Genomic DNA, 14,635 nt, shown 5'->3' on the forward strand with positions numbered 1-14,635 from the left:
CAAATGCCTGAATGTGAAGTGCAGTGATTCATCAAAAACTATCTGTTAGCACCTTGGACTACGAGATGCTGTAAGCTTCTCTTGAATCACTTTAATTTACTGTCAAGATGACATGCTAGGATGTGAAATGCAGTGATTAATTAAAAAAACTATCTGTTAGCACCTGGGAATAGCAGATGCTGTAAGTTTTTGTTGCATCACTTTATTTTAATCTGCAACTGACAAGCTTGTATGTGAAGTGTACAGATTAAATAGAAATATTTTAGTACCAGGGAATAGCAGGTGCTGTAAGATTGTATTGCATCCCTTTAATTTATGTTCAAGCTATCATGTTCAAATTTGAAGTGCAGTGAATAATTAACTCAAACTATCTGTTAGCACCTGGGAATAGCAGATGCTGTACATTTTTTTTGCATCACTTTCATTTACTCTCCAACTCGCATGCCTGAATGTGAAGTGCAGTGATTCATCAAAAAACTGTCTGTTAGTGCCTCCGTATACCAGATGTTGTAAGCTTTTATTGCATCATTTAATTTACATTCAAGATAACATTCTAGAATGTCAAGTGCAGGGATTAATAAAAAAAATTGTCAGATTGGTCTTTGATCATATTTGCTATGATTAGGCAATTTGAGTAAGTGTTTAATGCTTACGGCCACACCAGCTTGAGAATGCCCAATCTCATCTGACCTTGGAAGCTAAGTAAGTTTGGGCCTGGATAGTACTGAGGTGGGACCCTACCTATGTATACCAGGTGCTGTAAGCTTTTCTTGCATCACTTTAATTTACTTTCAAGCTGACATGCTCAAATGTGAAGTGCAATGATTAATAAAAAAAACTATCTGTTAGCACCTGGGAATAGCAGATGCTGTAAGTTTTTTTTGCATCACTTTCATTTACTCTCCAACTCACATGCCTGAATGTGAAGTGCAGTAAATCATCAAAAAACTGTCTGTTAGCACCTTGGACTACGAGATGCTGTAAGCTTCTCTTGCATCACTTTAATTTACTGTCAAGATGACATGCTAAGATGTGAAATGCAGTGATTAATTAAAAAAACTATCTGTTAGCACCTGGGAATAGCAGATGCTGTAAGTTTTTGTTGCATCACTTTACTTTAATCTGCAACTGACAAGCTTGTATGTGAAGTGTACAGATTAAATAGAAATATTTTAGTACCAGGGAATAGCAGGTGCTGTAAGATTGTATTGCATCCCTTTAATTTATGTTCAAGCTATCATGTTCAAATTTGAAGTGCAGTGAATAATTAACTCAAACTATCTGTTAGCACCTGGGAATAGCAGATGCTGTACGTTTTTTTTGCATCACTTTCATTTACTCTCCAACTCGCATGCCTGAATGTGAAGTGCAGTGATTCATCAAAAAACTGTCTGTTAGTGCCTCCGTATACCAGATGTTGTAAGCTTTTATTGCATCATTTAATTTACATTCAAGATAACATTCTAGAATGTCAAGTGCAGGGATTAATAAAAAAAATTGTCAGATTGGTCTTTGATCATATTTGCTATGATTAGGCAATTTGAGTAAGTGTTTAAGGCTTACGGCCACACCAGCTTGAGAACGCCCAATCTCATCTGACCTTGGAAGCTAAGCAAGTTTGGGCCTGAATAGTACTGAGGTGGGACCCTACCTAGGAATACCAGGTGCTGTAAGCTTTTCTTGCATCACTTTAATTTACTTTCAAGCTGACATGCTCAAATGTGAAGTGCAGTGATTAATAAAAAAAACTATCTGTTAGCACCTGGGAATAGCAGATGCTGTAAGTTTTTTTTGCATCACTTTCATTTACTCTCCAACTCACATGCCTGAATGTGAAGTGCAGTAAATCATCAAAAAACTGTCTGTTAGCACCTTGGACTACGAGATGCTGTAAGCTTCTCTTGCATCACTTTAATTTACTGTCAAGATGACATGCTAAGATGTGAAATGCAGTGATTAATTAAAAAAACTATCTGTTAGCACCTGGGAATAGCAGATGCTGTAAGTTTTTGTTGCATCACTTTACTTTAATCTGCAACTGACAAGCTTGTATGTGAAGTGTACAGATTAAATAGAAATATTTTAGTACCAGGGAATAGCAGGTGCTGTAAGATTGTATTGCATCCCTTTAATTTATGTTCAAGCTATCATGTTCAAATTTGAAGTGCAGTGAATAATTAACTCAAACTATCTGTTAGCACCTGGGAATAGCAGATGCTGTACGTTTTTTTTGCATCACTTTCATTTACTCTCCAACTCGCATGCCTGAATGTGAAGTGCAGTGATTCATCAAAAAACTGTCTGTTAGTGCCTCCGTATACCAGATGTTGTAAGCTTTTATTGCATCATTTAATTTACATTCAAGATAACATTCTAGAATGTCAAGTGCAGGGATTAATAAAAAAAATTGTCAGATTGGTCTTTGATCATATTTGCTATGATTAGGCAATTTGAGTAAGTGTTTAAGGCTTACGGCCACACCAGCTTGAGAACGCCCAATCTCATCTGACCTTGGAAGCTAAGCAAGTTTGGGCCTGAATAGTACTGAGGTGGGACCCTACCTAGGAATACCAGGTGCTGTAAGCTTTTCTTGCATCACTTTAATTTACTTTCAAGCTGACATGCTCAAATGTGAAGTGCAGTGATTAATAAAAAAAACTATCTGTTAGCACCTGGGAATAGCAGATGCTGTAAGTTTTTTTTGCATCACTTTCATTTACTCTCCAACTCAAATGCCTGAATGTGAAGTGCAGTGATTCATCAAAAACTATCTGTTAGCACCTTGGACTACGAGATGCTGTAAGCTTCTCTTGAATCACTTTAATTTACTGTCAAGATGACATGCTAGGATGTGAAATGCAGTGATTAATTAAAAAAACTATCTGTTAGCACCTGGGAATAGCAGATGCTGTAAGTTTTTGTTGCATCACTTTACTTTAATCTGCAACTGACAAGCTTGTATGTGAAGTGTACAGATTAAATAGAAATATTTTAGTACCAGGGAATAGCAGGTGCTGTAAGATTGTATTGCATCCCTTTAATTTATGTTCAAGCTATCATGTTCAAATTTGAAGTGCAGTGAATAATTAACTCAAACTATCTGTTAGCACCTGGGAATAGCAGATACTGTACGTTTTTTTTGCATCACTTTCATTTACTCTCCAACTCACATGCCTGAATGTGAAGTGCAGTGATTCATCAAAAAACTGTCTGTTAGTGCCTCCGTATACCAGATGTTGTAAGCTTTTATTGCATCATTTAATTTACATTCAAGATAACATTCTAGAATGTCAAGTGCAGGGATTAATAAAAAAAATTGTCAGATTGGTCTTTGATCATATTTGCTATGATTAGGAAATTTGAGTAAGTGTTTAAGGCTTATGGCCACACCAGCTTGAGAACGCTCAATCTTATCTGACCTTGGAAGCTAAGCAAGTTTGGGCCTGGATAGTACTGAGGTGGGACCCTACCTAGGAATACCAGGTGCTGTAAGCTTTTCTTGCATCACTTTAATTTACTTTCAAGCTGACATGCTCAAATGTGAAGTGCAGTGATTAATAAAAAAAACTATCTGTTAGCACCTGGGAATAGCAGATGCTGTAAGTTTTTTTTGCATCACTTTCATTTACTCTCCAACTCAAATGCCTGAATGTGAAGTGCAGTGATTCATCAAAAACTATCTGTTAGCACCTTGGACTACGAGATGCTGTAAGCTTCTCTTGAATCACTTTAATTTACTGTCAAGATGACATGCTAGGATGTGAAATGCAGTGATTAATTAAAAAAACTATCTGTTAGCACCTGGGAATAGCAGATGCTGTAAGTTTTTGTTGCATCACTTTACTTTAATCTGCAACTGACAAGCTTGTATGTGAAGTGTACAGATTAAATAGAAATATTTTAGTACCAGGGAATAGCAGGTGCTGTAAGATTGTATTGCATCCCTTTAATTTATGTTCAAGCTATCATGTTCAAATTTGAAGTGCAGTGAATAATTAACTTAAACTATCTGTTAGCACCTGGGAATAGCAGATGCTGTACGTTTTTTTTTGCATCACTTTCATTTACTCTCCAACTCACATGCCTGAATGTGAAGTGCAGTGATTCATCAAAAAACAGTCTGTTAGTGCCTCCGTATACCAGATGTTGTAAGCTTTTATTGCATCATTTAATTTACATTCAAGATAACATTCTAGAATGTCAAGTGCAGGGATTAATAAAAAAATTGTCAGATTGGTCTTTGATCATATTTGCTATGATTAGGCAATTTGAGTAAGTGTTTAAAGCTTACGGCCACGCCAGCTTGAGAACGCCCAATCTCATCTGACCTTGGAAGCTAAGCAAGTTTGGGCCTGGATAGTACTGAGGTGGGACCCTACCTAGGAATACCAGGTGCTGTAAGCTTTTATTGCATCACTTTAATTTACTTTCAAGCTGACATGCTCAAATGTGAAGTGCAGTGATTAATAAAAAAAACTATCTGTTAGCACCTGGGAATAGCAGATGCTGTAAGTTTTTTTTGCATCACTTTCATTTACTCTCCAACTCACGTGCCTAAATGTGAAGTGCAGTGATTCATCAAAAACTATCTGTTAGCAACTTGGACTACGAGATGCTGTAAGCTTCTCTGGCATCAATTTAATTTACTGTCAAGATGACATGCTAGGATGTGAAATGCAGTGATTAAAAAAACTATCTGTTAGCACCTGGGAATAGCAGATGCTGTAAGTTTTTGTTGCATCACTTTACTTTAATCTGCAACTGACAAGCTTGTATGTGAAGTGTACAGATTAAATAGAAATATTTTAGTACCAGGGAATAGCAGGTGCTGTAAGATTGTATTGCATCCCTTTAATTTATGTTCAAGCTATCATGTTCAAATTTAAAGTGCAGTGAATAATTAACTTAAACTATCTGTTAGCACCTGGGAATAGCCGATGCTGTAAGTTTTTTTTGCATCACTTTCATTTACTCTCCAACTCACATGCCTGAATGTGAAGTGCAGTGATTCATCAAAAAACTGTCTGTTAGTGCCTCCGTATACCAGATGTTGTAAGCTTTTATTGCATCATTTAATTTACATTCAAGATACCATTCTAGAATGTCAAGTGCAGGGATTAATAAAAAAAATTGTCAGATTGGTCTTTGATCATATTTGCTATGATTAGGAAATTTGAGTAAGTGTTTAAAGCTTACGGCCACGCCAGCTTGAGAACGCCCAATCTCATCTGACCTTGGAAGCTAAGCAAGTTTGGGCCTGGATAGTACTGAGGTGGGACCCTACCTAGGAATACCAGGTGCTGTAAGCTTTTATTGCATCACTTTAATTTACTTTCAAGCTGACATGCTCAAATGTGAAGTGCAGTGATTAATAAAAAAACTATCTGTTAGCACCTGGGAATAGCAGATGCTGTAAGTTTTTTTTGCATCACTTTCATTTACTCTCCAACTCACATGCCTGAATGTGAAGTGCAGTGATTCATCAAAAACTATCTGTTAGCACCTTGGACTACGAGATGCTGTAAGATTCTCTTGAATCACTTTAATTTACTGTCAAGATGACATGCTAGGATGTGAAATGCAGTGATTAATTAAAAAAACTATCTGTTAGCACCTGGGAATAGCAGATGCTGTAAGTTTTTTTTGCATCACTTTCATTTACTCTCCAACTCACATGCCTGAATGTGAAGTGCAGTAAATCATCAAAAAACTGTCTGTTAGCACCTTGGACTACGAGATGCTGTAAGCTTCTCTTGCATCACTTTAATTTACTGTCAAGATGACATGCTAAGATGTGAAATGCAGTGATTAATTAAAAAAACTATCTGTTAGCACCTGGGAATAGCAGATGCTGTAAGTTTTTGTTGCATCACTTTACTTTAATCTGCAACTGACAAGCTTGTATGTGAAGTGTACAGATTAAATAGAAATATTTTAGTACCAGGGAATAGCAGGTGCTGTAAGATTGTATTGCATCCCTTTAATTTATGTTCAAGCTATCATGTTCAAATTTGAAGTGCAGTGAATAATTAACTCAAACTATCTGTTAGCACCTGGGAATAGCAGATGCTGTACGTTTTTTTTGCATCACTTTCATTTACTCTCCAACTCGCATGCCTGAATGTGAAGTGCAGTGATTCATCAAAAAACTGTCTGTTAGTGCCTCCGTATACCAGATGTTGTAAGCTTTTATTGCATCATTTAATTTACATTCAAGATAACATTCTAGAATGTCAAGTGCAGGGATTAATAAAAAAAATTGTCAGATTGGTCTTTGATCATATTTGCTATGATTAGGCAATTTGAGTAAGTGTTTAAGGCTTACGGCCACACCAGCTTGAGAACGCCCAATCTCATCTGACCTTGGAAGCTAAGCAAGTTTGGGCCTGAATAGTACTGAGGTGGGACCCTACCTAGGAATACCAGGTGCTGTAAGCTTTTCTTGCATCACTTTAATTTACTTTCAAGCTGACATGCTCAAATGTGAAGTGCAGTGATTAATAAAAAAAACTATCTGTTAGCACCTGGGAATAGCAGATGCTGTAAGTTTTTTTTGCATCACTTTCATTTACTCTCCAACTCAAATGCCTGAATGTGAAGTGCAGTGATTCATCAAAAACTATCTGTTAGCACCTTGGACTACGAGATGCTGTAAGCTTCTCTTGAATCACTTTAATTTACTGTCAAGATGACATGCTAGGATGTGAAATGCAGTGATTAATTAAAAAAACTATCTGTTAGCACCTGGGAATAGCAGATGCTGTAAGTTTTTGTTGCATCACTTTACTTTAATCTGCAACTGACAAGCTTGTATGTGAAGTGTACAGATTAAATAGAAATATTTTAGTACCAGGGAATAGCAGGTGCTGTAAGATTGTATTGCATCCCTTTAATTTATGTTCAAGCTATCATGTTCAAATTTGAAGTGCAGTGAATAATTAACTCAAACTATCTGTTAGCACCTGGGAATAGCAGATACTGTACGTTTTTTTTGCATCACTTTCATTTACTCTCCAACTCACATGCCTGAATGTGAAGTGCAGTGATTCATCAAAAAACTGTCTGTTAGTGCCTCCGTATACCAGATGTTGTAAGCTTTTATTGCATCATTTAATTTACATTCAAGATAACATTCTAGAATGTCAAGTGCAGGGATTAATAAAAAAAATTGTCAGATTGGTCTTTGATCATATTTGCTATGATTAGGAAATTTGAGTAAGTGTTTAAGGCTTATGGCCACACCAGCTTGAGAACGCTCAATCTTATCTGACCTTGGAAGCTAAGCAAGTTTGGGCCTGGATAGTACTGAGGTGGGACCCTACCTAGGAATACCAGGTGCTGTAAGCTTTTCTTGCATCACTTTAATTTACTTTCAAGCTGACATGCTCAAATGTGAAGTGCAGTGATTAATAAAAAAAACTATCTGTTAGCACCTGGGAATAGCAGATGCTGTAAGTTTTTTTTGCATCACTTTCATTTACTCTCCAACTCACGTGCCTAAATGTGAAGTGCAGTGATTCATCAAAAACTATCTGTTAGCACCTTGGACTACGAGATGCTGTAAGCTTCTCTTGAATCACTTTAATTTACTGTCAAGATGACATGCTAGGATGTGAAATGCAGTGATTAATTAAAAAAACTATCTGTTAGCACCTGGGAATAGCAGATGCTGTAAGTTTTTGTTGCATCACTTTACTTTAATCTGCAACTGACAAGCTTGTATGTGAAGTGTACAGATTAAATAGAAATATTTTAGTACCAGGGAATAGCAGGTGCTGTAAGATTGTATTGCATCCCTTTAATTTATGTTCAAGCTATCATGTTCAAATTTGAAGTGCAGTGAATAATTAACTCAAACTATCTGTTAGCACCTGGGAATAGCAGATGCTGTAAGTTTTTTATGCATCACTTTCATTTACTCTCCAACTCACATGCCTGAATGTGAAGTGCAGTGATTCATCAAAAAACTGTCTGTTAGTGCCTCCGTATACCAGATGTTGTAAGCTTTTATTGCATCATTTAATTTACATTCAAGATAACATTCTAGAATGTCAAGTGCAGGGATTAATAAAAAAAATTGTCAGATTGGTCTTTGATCATATTTGCTATGATTAGGCAATTTGAGTAAGTGTTTAAGGCTTACAGCCACACCAGCTTGAGAACGCCCAATCTCATCTGACCTTGGAAGCTAAGCAAGTTTGGGCCTGGATAGTACTGAGGTGGGACCCTACCTAGGAATACCAGGTGCTGTAAGCTTTTATTGCATCACTTTAATTTACTTTTAAGCTGACATGCTCAAATGTGAAGTGCAGTGATTAATAAAAAAAACTATCTGTTAGCACCTGGGAATAGCAGATGCTGTAAGTTTTTTTTGCATCACTTTCATTTACTCTCCAACTCACGTGCCTAAATGTGAAGTGCAGTGATTCATCAAAAACTATCTGTTAGCACCTTGGACTACGAGATGCTGTAAGCTTCTCTTGAATCACTTTAATTTACTGTCAAGATGACATGCTAGGATGTGAAATGCAGTGATTAATTAAAAAAACTATCTGTTAGCACCTGGGAATAGCAGATGCTGTAAGTTTTTGTTGCATCACTTTACTTTAATCTGCAACTGACAAGCTTGTATGTGAAGTGTACAGATTAAATAGAAATATTTTAGTACCAGGGAATAGCAGGTGCTGTAAGATTGTATTGCATCCCTTTAATTTATGTTCAAGCTATCATGTTCAAATTTGAAGTGCAGTGAATAATTAACTTAAACTATCTGTTAGCACCTGGGAATAGCAGATGCTGTACGTTTTTTTTTGCATCACTTTCATTTACTCTCCAACTCACATGCCTGAATGTGAAGTGCAGTGATTCATCAAAAAACTGTCTGTTAGTGCCTCCGTATACCAGATGTTGTAAGCTTTTATTGCATCATTTAATTTACATTCAAGATAACATTCTAGAATGTCAAGTGCAGGGATTAATAAAAAAATTGTCAGATTGGTCTTTGATCATATTTGCTATGATTAGGCAATTTGAGTAAGTGTTTAAAGCTTACGGCCACGCCAGCTTGAGAACGCCCAATCTCATCTGACCTTGGAAGCTAAGCAAGTTTGGGCCTGGATAGTACTGAGGTGGGACCCTACCTAGGAATACCAGGTGCTGTAAGCTTTTATTGCATCACTTTAATTTACTTTCAAGCTGACATGCTCAAATGTGAAGTGCAGTGATTAATAAAAAAAACTATCTGTTAGCACCTGGGAATAGCAGATGCTGTAAGTTTTTTTTGCATCACTTTCATTTACTCTCCAACTCACGTGCCTAAATGTGAAGTGCAGTGATTCATCAAAAACTATCTGTTAGCAACTTGGACTACGAGATGCTGTAAGCTTCTCTGGCATCAATTTAATTTACTGTCAAGATGACATGCTAGGATGTGAAATGCAGTGATTAAAAAAACTATCTGTTAGCACCTGGGAATAGCAGATGCTGTAAGTTTTTGTTGCATCACTTTACTTTAATCTGCAACTGACAAGCTTGTATGTGAAGTGTACAGATTAAATAGAAATATTTTAGTACCAGGGAATAGCAGGTGCTGTAAGATTGTATTGCATCCCTTTAATTTATGTTCAAGCTATCATGTTCAAATTTAAAGTGCAGTGAATAATTAACTTAAACTATCTGTTAGCACCTGGGAATAGCCGATGCTGTAAGTTTTTTTTGCATCACTTTCATTTACTCTCCAACTCACATGCCTGAATGTGAAGTGCAGTGATTCATCAAAAAACTGTCTGTTAGTGCCTCCGTATACCAGATGTTGTAAGCTTTTATTGCATCATTTAATTTACATTCAAGATACCATTCTAGAATGTCAAGTGCAGGGATTAATAAAAAAAATTGTCAGATTGGTCTTTGATCATATTTGCTATGATTAGGAAATTTGAGTAAGTGTTTAAAGCTTACGGCCACGCCAGCTTGAGAACGCCCAATCTCATCTGACCTTGGAAGCTAAGCAAGTTTGGGCCTGGATAGTACTGAGGTGGGACCCTACCTAGGAATACCAGGTGCTGTAAGCTTTTATTGCATCACTTTAATTTACTTTCAAGCTGACATGCTCAAATGTGAAGTGCAGTGATTAATAAAAAAACTATCTGTTAGCACCTGGGAATAGCAGATGCTGTAAGTTTTTTTTGCATCACTTTCATTTACTCTCCAACTCACATGCCTGAATGTGAAGTGCAGTGATTCATCAAAAACTATCTGTTAGCACCTTGGACTACGAGATGCTGTAAGATTCTCTTGAATCACTTTAATTTACTGTCAAGATGACATGCTAGGATGTGAAATGCAGTGATTAATTAAAAAAACTATCTGTTAGCACCTGGGAATAGCAGATGCTGTAAGTTTTTTTTGCATCACTTTCATTTACTCTCCAACTCACGTGCCTGAATGTGAAGTGCAGTGATTCATCAAAAACTATCTGTTAGCACCTTGGACTACGAGATGCTGTAAGCTTCTCTCGCATCAATTTAATTTACTGTCAAGATGACATGCTAGGATGTGAAATGCAGTGATTAATTAAAAAAACTATCTGTTAGCACCTGGGAATAGCAGATGCTGTAAGTTTTTGTTGCATCACTTTACTTTAATCTGCAACTGACAAGCTTGTATGTGAAGTGTACAGATTAAATAGAAATATTTTAGTACCAGGGAATAGCAGGTGCTGTAAGATTGTATTGCATCCCTTTAATTTATGTTCAAGCTATCATGTTCAAATTTGAAGTGCAGTGAATAATTAACTTAAACTATCTGTTAGCACCTGGGAATAGCAGATGCTGTACGTTTTTTTTTGCATCACTTTCATTTACTCTCCAACTCAAATGCCTGAATGTGAAGTGCAGTGATTCATCAAAAAACTGTCTGTTAGTGCCTCCGTATACCAGATGTTGTAAGCTTTTATTGCATCATTTAATTTACATTCAAGATAACATTCTAGAATGTCAAGTGCAGGGATTAATAAAAAAATTGTCAGATTGGTCTTTGATCATATTTGCTATGATTAGGCAATTTGAGTAAGTGTTTAAGGCTTACGGCCACACCAGCTTGAGAACGCCCAATCTCATCTGACCTTGGAAGCTAAGCAAGTTTGGGTCTGGATAGTACTGAGGTGGGACTCTACCTAGGAATACCAGGTGCTGTAAGCTCTTCTTGCATCACTTTAATTTACTTTCAAGCTGACATGCTCAAATGTGAAGTGCAGTGATTATTAAAAAAAAACTATCTGTTAGCACCTGGGAATAGCCGATGCTGTAAGTTTTTTTTGCATCACTTTCATTTACTCTCCAACTCACATGCCTGAATGTGAAGTGCAGTGATTCATCAAAAAACTGTCTGTTAGTGCCTCCGTATACCAGATGTTGTAAGCTTTTATTGCATCATTTAATTTACATTCAAGATACCATTCTAGAATGTCAAGTGCAGGGATTAATAAAAAAAATTGTCAGATTGGTCTTTGATCATATTTGCTATGATTAGGAAATTTGAGTAAGTGTTTAAAGCTTACGGCCACACCAGCTTGAGAACGCCCAATCTCATCTGACCTTGGAAGCTAAGCAAGTTTGGGCCTGGATAGTACTGAGGTGGGACCCTACCTAGGAATACCAGGTGCTGTAAGCTTTTATTGCATCACTTTAATTTACTTTCAAGCTGACATGCTCAAATGTGAAGTGCAGTGATTAATAAAAAAAACTATCTGTTAGCACCTGGGAATAGCAGATGCTGTAAGTTTTTTTTGCATCACTTTCATTTACTCTCCAACTCACGTGCCTAAATGTGAAGTGCAGTGATTCATCAAAAACTATCTGTTAGCAACTTGGACTACGAGATGCTGTAAGCTTCTCTCGCATCAATTTAATTTACTGTCAAGATGACATGCTAGGATGTGAAATACAGTGATTAATTAAAAAAACTATCTGTTAGCACCTGGGAATAGCAGATGCTGTAAGTTTTTGTTGCATCACTTTACTTTAATCTGCAACTGACAAGCTTGTATGTGAAGTGTACAGATTAAATAGAAATATTTTAGTACCAGGGAATAGCAGGTGCTGTAAGATTGTATTGCATCCCTTTAATTTATGTTCAAGCTATCATGTTCAAATTTGAAGTGCAGTGAATAATTAACTTAAACTATCTGTTAGCACCTGGGAATAGCAGATGCTGTACGTTTTTTTTTGCATCACTTTCATTTACTCTCCAACTCACATGCCTGAATGTGAAGTGCAGTGATTCATCAAAAAACTGTCTGTTAGTGCCTCCGTATACCAGATGTTGTAAGCTTTTATTGCATCATTTAATTTACATTCAAGATAACATTCTAGAATGTCAAGTGCAGGGATTAATAAAAAAAATTGTCAGATTGGTCTTTGATCATATTTGCTATGATTACGCAATTTGAGTAAGTGTTTAAGGTTTACGGCCACACCAGCTTGAGAACGCCCAATCTCATCTGACCTTGGAAGCTAAGCAAGTTTGGGCTTGGATAGTACTGAGGTGGGACTCTACCTAGGAATACCAGGTGCTGAAAGCTCTTCTTGCATCACTTTAATTTACTTTCAAGCTGACATGCTCAAATGTGAAGTGCAGTGATTATTAAAAAAAAACTATCTGTTAGCACCTGGGAATAGCCGATGCTGTAAGTTTTTTTTGCATCACTTTCATTTACTCTCCAACTCACATGCCTGAATGTGAAGTGCAGTGATTCATCAAAAAACTGTCTGTTAGTGCCTCCGTATACCAGATGTTGTAAGCTTTTATTGCATCATTTAATTTACATTCAAGATACCATTCTAGAATGTCAAGTGCAGGGATTAATAAAAAAAATTGTCAGATTGGTCTTTGATCATATTTGCTATGATTAGGAAATTTGAGTAAGTGTTTAAAGCTTACGGCCACACCAGCTTGACAACGCCCAATCTCATCTGACCTTGGAAGCTAAGCAAGTTTGGGCCTGGATAGTACTGAGGTGGGACCCTACCTAGGAATACCAGGTGCTGTAAGCTTTTATTGCATCACTTTAATTTACTTTCAAGCTGACATGCTCAAATGTGAAGTGCAGTGATTAATAAAAAAAACTATCTGTTAGCACCTGGGAATAGCAGATGCTGTAAGTTTTTTTTGCATCACTTTCATTTACTCTCCAACTCACGTGCCTAAATGTGAAGTGCAGTGATTCATCAAAAACTATCTGTTAGCAACTTGGACTACGAGATGCTGTAAGCTTCTCTCGCATCAATTTAATTTACTGTCAAGATGACATGCTAGGATGTGAAATGCAGTGATTAATTAAAAAAACTATCTGTTAGCACCTGGGAATAGCAGATGCTGTAAGTTTTTGTTGCATCACTTTACTTTAATCTGCAACTGACAAGCTTGTATGTGAAGTGTACAGATTAAATAGAAATATTTTAGTACCAGGGAATAGCAGGTGCTGTAAGATTGTATTGCATCCCTTTAATTTATGTTCAAGCTATCATGTTCAAATTTGAAGTGCAGTGAATAATTAACTTAAACTATCTGTTAGCACCTGGGAACAGCAGATGCTGTAAGTTTTTTTTGCATCACTTTCATTTACTCTCCAACTCACATGCCTGAATGTGAAGTGCAGTGATTCATCAAAAAACTATATGTTAGCACCTTGGACTACGAGATGCTGTAAGCTTCTCTTGCATCACTTTAATTTACTGTCAAGATGACATGCTAGGATGTGAAATGCAGTGATTAATTAAAAAAACTATCTGTTAGCACCTGGGAATAGCAGATGCTGTAAGTTTTTGTTGCATCACTTTACTTTAATCTGCAACTGACAAGCTTGTATGTGAAGTGTACAGATTAAATAGAAAAATTTTAGTACCAGGGAATAGCAGGTGCTGTAAGATTGTTTGCATCCCTTTAATTTATGTTCAAGCTATCATGTTCAAATTTGAAGTGCAGTGAATAATTAGTGCCTCCGTATACCAGCTCCGTATTGTAAGCTTTTAATGCATCATTTAATTACATTCAAGATAACATTCTAGAATGTCAAGTGCAGGGATTAATAAAAAAAATTGTCAGATTGGTCTTTGATCATATTTGCTATGATTAGGCAATTTGAGTAAGTGTTTAAGGCTTACGGCCACACCAGCTTGAGAATGCCCAATCTCATCTGACCTTGGAAGCTAAGTAAGTTTGGGCCTGGATAGTACTGAGGTGGGACCCTACCTATGTATACCAGGTGCTGTAAGCTTTTCTTGCATCACTTTAATTTACTTTCAAGCTGACATGCTCAAATGTGAAGTGCAATGATTAATAAAAAAAGCTATCTGTTAGCACCTGGGAATAGCAGATGCTGTAAGTTTTTTTTGCATCACTTTCATTTACTCTCCAACTCACATGCCTGAATGTGAAGTGCAGTAAATCATCAAAAAACTGTCTGTTAGCACCTTGGACTACGAGATGCTGTAAGCTTCTCTTGCATCACTTTAATTTACTGTCAAGATGACATGCTAAGATGTGAAATGCAGTGATTAATTAAAAAAACTATCTGTTAGCACCTGGGAATAGCAGATGCTGTAAGTTTTTGTTGCATCACTTTACTTTAATCTGC

General features: G+C 36.7%; 3 non-coding genes and 13 pseudogenes across 3 annotated transcripts; all 16 read left to right on the forward strand.

Annotated features, from left to right (window-relative positions):
- Nucleotides 1-647: 647 nt before the first annotated feature.
- Nucleotides 648-766, forward strand: LOC145650917 (5S ribosomal RNA; annotated as a pseudogene).
- Nucleotides 767-1,557: 791 nt separating this feature from the next.
- Nucleotides 1,558-1,676, forward strand: LOC145646849 (5S ribosomal RNA; annotated as a pseudogene).
- A 791-nt stretch (nt 1,677-2,467) lies between these two features.
- On the forward strand, nt 2,468-2,586 carry LOC145646850 (5S ribosomal RNA; annotated as a pseudogene).
- A 790-nt stretch (nt 2,587-3,376) lies between these two features.
- Nucleotides 3,377-3,495, forward strand: LOC145649947 (5S ribosomal RNA; annotated as a pseudogene).
- A 790-nt stretch (nt 3,496-4,285) lies between these two features.
- LOC145647629 (5S ribosomal RNA) lies at nt 4,286-4,404 on the forward strand (annotated as a pseudogene).
- Nucleotides 4,405-5,190: 786 nt separating this feature from the next.
- Nucleotides 5,191-5,309, forward strand: LOC145647631 (5S ribosomal RNA; annotated as a pseudogene).
- A 1,010-nt stretch (nt 5,310-6,319) lies between these two features.
- LOC145646851 (5S ribosomal RNA) lies at nt 6,320-6,438 on the forward strand (annotated as a pseudogene).
- A 790-nt stretch (nt 6,439-7,228) lies between these two features.
- On the forward strand, nt 7,229-7,347 carry LOC145649948 (5S ribosomal RNA; annotated as a pseudogene).
- Nucleotides 7,348-8,137: 790 nt separating this feature from the next.
- Nucleotides 8,138-8,256, forward strand: LOC145643913 (5S ribosomal RNA). Its single transcript, XR_014116093.1, has one exon. It is a non-coding gene; the product is annotated as a 5S ribosomal RNA (ribosomal RNA).
- Nucleotides 8,257-9,046: 790 nt separating this feature from the next.
- On the forward strand, nt 9,047-9,165 carry LOC145647633 (5S ribosomal RNA; annotated as a pseudogene).
- A 786-nt stretch (nt 9,166-9,951) lies between these two features.
- On the forward strand, nt 9,952-10,070 carry LOC145647634 (5S ribosomal RNA; annotated as a pseudogene).
- A 1,009-nt stretch (nt 10,071-11,079) lies between these two features.
- Nucleotides 11,080-11,198, forward strand: LOC145647765 (5S ribosomal RNA; annotated as a pseudogene).
- A 353-nt stretch (nt 11,199-11,551) lies between these two features.
- Nucleotides 11,552-11,670, forward strand: LOC145649436 (5S ribosomal RNA). Its single transcript, XR_014116584.1, has one exon. It is a non-coding gene; the product is annotated as a 5S ribosomal RNA (ribosomal RNA).
- A 791-nt stretch (nt 11,671-12,461) lies between these two features.
- LOC145649969 (5S ribosomal RNA) lies at nt 12,462-12,580 on the forward strand (annotated as a pseudogene).
- Nucleotides 12,581-12,933: 353 nt separating this feature from the next.
- On the forward strand, nt 12,934-13,052 carry LOC145647247 (5S ribosomal RNA). The gene has a single exon (XR_014116303.1). It is a non-coding gene; the product is annotated as a 5S ribosomal RNA (ribosomal RNA).
- Nucleotides 13,053-14,156: 1,104 nt separating this feature from the next.
- Nucleotides 14,157-14,275, forward strand: LOC145650918 (5S ribosomal RNA; annotated as a pseudogene).
- Nucleotides 14,276-14,635: the final 360 nt, after the last annotated feature.

The sequence above is a fragment of the Electrophorus electricus genome, chromosome 13, assembly GCF_041902795.1.
Source record: "Electrophorus electricus isolate QZ-2024a chromosome 13, ASM4190279v1, whole genome shotgun sequence".
NCBI lineage: Eukaryota > Metazoa > Chordata > Actinopteri > Gymnotiformes > Gymnotidae > Electrophorus > Electrophorus electricus.